The following is a 4,913-nucleotide window of genomic DNA, read 5'->3' as shown; positions in this document are numbered from 1 at the left end:
ATGAATAGATTTTGGAGAAACGGTTCTCCAATAGCTAGATTGGATACTGTAAGAGCAATTCTAGCCACAATAACTCAAAACAAGTGGAAGGTATATCAGATGGATGTGAAATTAGCCTTCTTGAATGGAATTCTAGAAGAAGAAATTTATGTTCAACAACCTCTAAGATATGAATTTGAGAGTAATGAAGAGAAAGTATATAGGTTGAAGAAAGTGCTCTATGGACTGAAGCAAGCACCTAGAGCTTGGTATACTAGAATTCACAACTACATGATCAAGAATGGATTTTGCAAAAGTAACATTGAACCTACCTTGTACACAAAGGTAAATGAGCATGAACATATTTTGATTGTTTTCTTATATGTTGATGACATGATTTTTACAGGTGATTTTGAGTTAGATGAATTTAAAGAAGCCATGATGAAAGAATGTGAGATGAAAAATCTTGGTCTCATGAAATATTTTCTTATCATAGAAGTTTAGTAATGTGAAAAATGAATTTTTATTTGTCAAAATAAATATGTGAAAGATTTGTTGAAAAGATTTAAGATGGAAAATTGCAAATCTGTCCCTACTCTAGTGGAAACAGGTACAAAGTTAAGCAAGGATGATGAAGGATCAGATGTCAATCCAACTCTATTCAAAAGATTAGTTGGAAGCCTCATGTATCTCACAACTACAAGATTGGATATCATGCAAGGAGTAAGTTTGATTTCCAGATTTATGGAGACTCCAAAAGACACACATTAGAGTGCAGGAAAAATAATTTTGAGATGCGTAGCAATAACTAGAGATTGTGGCATAATGTATGCAAGCACAAAAAATAAGGATTTGATTGGATACACAGATAGTGATTTTGTAGGAAGTTTGGATGATAGGAAGAGCACTTCTCGTTTTGTGTTCCATCTTGGTTCAGTTGTGATTTAATGGGCATCTAAGAAGCAACCCATTGTGATACTTTCGTTAACAAAAGCAGAATATGTAGCAGCAACATCAACAACATGTCAAGTAGTATGGTTAATGAGAGTATTTGATGGACTCAAGCAGAAACAACAAGGATGAAAAACCATATATTGTGACAACACCTCAACAATTGCACTATCCAAGAATAATGTGTTTCATCAGAAGAGCAAGCATATTGATACTAGATATCAATTTATTAGAGAACTTGTAAGCAATGGAAAAGTTCACTTGAAGCCTTGTAGATCTAGTGATCAATTGGCTGATATATTTACTAAGTCATTAGCAAAAGATGCGTTTGCGTTTCATAGAAGAAACTTGGGTGTTGTAAACCTAACTGAGACATAGACCAGTATACATGTTTGAGTTTTCATGAGTCATGTCTTAGTTTAGCAGTCATAATTAAGGGGGAGTGTTAAAATAAGATAATTACTCCCGCATGAGGAGTTGGCTAAAGTTAGAGAGTCAGTTAACTGAGAGTTGATTCAAGTCGAGATAATTCATAGTCGAACTAATAGTGTGTGGTTTCATGTCAAGTTGTGTGGTTGCATGTCAAGTTATTTTAGGTAAGTTACTAGTTGGAAAAGGTTAAATACCCTTCACAAGGTTCATTATAATTATCAAGTTTTGTGTGATCAATAGAAGAGCCGCAACTCGTGTGTTTTGTGTATGAATTTGTGTTTTGTCTCCTCTTCCTTTCCAACAGATTGGTGTTGGGGTTTCACGCTGCCCAACAAATTGAATCAACCAGCAATCATATCTATCTATCCTATCAGAGATTCAGATCCAAAGAGATATGAGGCATGAAATTTTCGCTTACAGTGATAGTATAAGTGAAGATGATGAAATATTTGGATATGTTGTTTTTTGAGCTTTAAATTGAGCCTTCCTGCTCCTAATTTGAGGGTTATGCAGAAACCCTAATGGAAAATGAAGATTTGTGAAATTGAACGGTGCACCCACACCATGGCTGCCCCAACCCACACATCGCTAGAAGGAGGCATCACTATTCTTTTTTGAAACTTATGTTTTATGCCACAAGTGATAATCATATTGAATATGGAGACGGTGTAACCACTGATTTCTTGTAGCGGAAGGCTCAAATTAGTTTCGGAATAGTGTTAAAAGCATAGAAGAATAAAACCCACAACTTTTGGCACCATCTCGCAATCCAACTTGCAACACTAGTTAATCCTCATGCTGAGTAGCATTAATATCATATAAGAATCGAACCCAAAATGTTTGGAACCATCTAGAAAGCCAAAACTATTCAATCCTCATGAGCATGAATAAAAGGTGGACGAGCATGAATAAAATGTGGACATTGCTTGAACCCACTAATACTCCCTAGTCGCCTTATGCTCAATGCCAATGGATTTCTCCTGGCCCTATTCTTCCTTGTCTTCTTCCAAGGACGTCGAGCCTACGATCTCATGTAGGCCGTGTTGGAAGAAATTGTCGGCTCTGTTGACGGAAAGCCCTAATTTTGGAAGCCAAATTATCTAATCACAACAAGTAGATCCACTAATCCATGGCTCTAGTCATCAACCTGTTCCTACTCTTACATGAATGGGACAGGATCGACTATTTTCTTGTAGCTGACAACTATTGTGATTCATCTTCAAAGCTCTTTCTGATGTTGGTACCCTTAGCTACAGGTTTCATGACATCCCTTGGGAGATCACTAGCCAATTAGAGCTCCATCAGGCACTTTGGTAAGCGACGAGTTTGTCTGAATTCTCTATCAATTGTCGTTTTCAAAGAATTTATATTCAGTACTAAAATGTTTTTAAACTCAAAGATAGGAATTTTTAAATAGTCATATATAATATTTAACATTTAGAATATTTTAGAATATACTGTAGGCACCTTTCAAAATTAGGAATTTGTAAATATCCATAAGTAATATTTAGTATTTAAGATTAAATTGTAGTCATTTTCACTATTGAGGGATTTGATTGGCCTTTCCTTTGACATAGTAGGCTTAAATATTAATATTAGTAAAAGAAGCCTTTCATCTATGCACTTTGAGAACCATTAGGCTTCAAAGAACATGATATCACTATCAGGTTTGTTTGGAACCATAACAAAATTGCAACATATTAACTTTTCCAAGCCTTATAATATCACTGTTAGGTTTGCTTGGAACCATAACAAAATTGCGACATATTAACTTCTCCAAGGCTTATGATATCACTGTGAGGTTTGTTTGGAACCATAACAAAACTGCAACATATTAACTTCTCCAAGTATTTGACTTTGAGAAAGTTGCCAACTTTCTTGAATTTGTAGGAAATGCTCCCTATTTTTGCTCAGTGACCTAACTAGCCTAAATGAATTTACACTCCTAGCCTAAATGAAGTTACAGTCCTACTGCTTCAATTTGAAATGTTTACCTGACTTTGTTGGACAGTCAAAATAATGGACAATGTTGATAACACATTATACAAGAATAGAGTATATTCCAGTGGTTGTCACCAAGTAAAACAATCTTTAAATTGATATTGTTTGCTAGATGAAGTGCCATTTTCCAATGTGGACAAGATTGAAGGAAAAGGCTAGGCATTAGCATATTTGAAAGGTGCACAGATTGAAGTTCTCTTCCATGCTTGGACTCAAAACACTTGAGTTGAAGAGGACACGAACAAATAAAATATCCTTTCATAATTGTGCTCAGTCCAACCTTAAACATTTCAACATTAATGATTGTGATGAACTTCTCTTCCATGCTTGGACTAAAAAACTTGAGTTGAAGAGGACACGAATAAATAAAATATCCTTTCCTAATTGTGTGCGGTCCAACCTTAAACATTTCAACATTAATGATTGTGACGAAATGATTGATGTTGAAGCATTGTCAATGACATTAATGTGACTAAAATTTTAATAGCGGTCAATATAACGACACATCTTTACGGTCTCCCAAAACTCATCCATTTTGTCCTTACATTTTCCCCTACATGGCAACATAAAAACCAACAAATTTCCTCAACACTCAAAGAATTAAATAAAGAATTGTATAAACTTTGTGGTCATTTATCTATTCACCTACGTGTTTTTCCATCAATCATCTTACTCTGGGGATAACCAAATGTCGCAATAGAAATTTCCCTTCAACAAGTAAGCAACCCCTGAAGTAGAAGGTTGCTCTTCGTAATCCAATGGATTTTGTGTTTTTTTAGCAAGAACATTAGCCTCATTCATGAAATATTGTGGACTATATTAATGGAATCTAGCACGAGAACCTATTTTGTGGCTTACGGAATGAGTTGCTAGCTCCAAGACCTTGATAAAGATCAATATTTATATAATATTTACTCTATTAAAAATAAAAGCTATTTTATGACTTGGGGAATGAGTCGCTAGCTCCAAGGCATATAATATTTACTCTATTATTTACTACTTCAAAATAGTCAAAGAAGCCCACGGAATGACTTTTATGGAGCTTGAACCTAAACTTACTCTATTATTTACTACTTCAAAATGGTAAAAAAAAAAGCCCACGGAATGACTTTTATGGAGCTTGAACCTAAATTCATGTCTTCACATGGAAACCCATCATTGATTAAATATGGTATCTGACGTTAATATAGGGTAGCTGATTTTAATTGGATTGCTGATGGTAAAATTAATGGTGTAATTTGTTTCTATTAATTAAATTTATAATATTTTAAAATTTATAATTAAATTTTAAAATTATTTGTTTAATAAATAATATTTAAATTAATGGTTAAATTTCACATTTATTTATCACATTCCAAAATATTTATTTATTGGTTTGTTTTCGATGGTTTAGTCATGTGAACATGTGCTTCAATGATTCACGCAGTCTATGAAAGCGTCAAAATAATGTTATGGCATCATTGGTTACGTAACATACATCAAACAATTTTGTTTCGAACTATTAAAAAAATAAAAAATAAGTGTATATGGTTTATTTTTAAATTTAAAAA

This window comes from Pinus tabuliformis, chromosome 7 (genome assembly GCF_031772625.1).
Source record: "Pinus tabuliformis cultivar Carrire ecotype Pingquan chromosome 7, CPIR1, whole genome shotgun sequence".
Classification (NCBI taxonomy): domain Eukaryota; kingdom Viridiplantae; phylum Streptophyta; class Pinopsida; order Pinales; family Pinaceae; genus Pinus; species Pinus tabuliformis.
The sequence above is the reverse complement of the archived record's forward strand: the minus strand, read 5'-3'. Positions refer to the sequence as shown.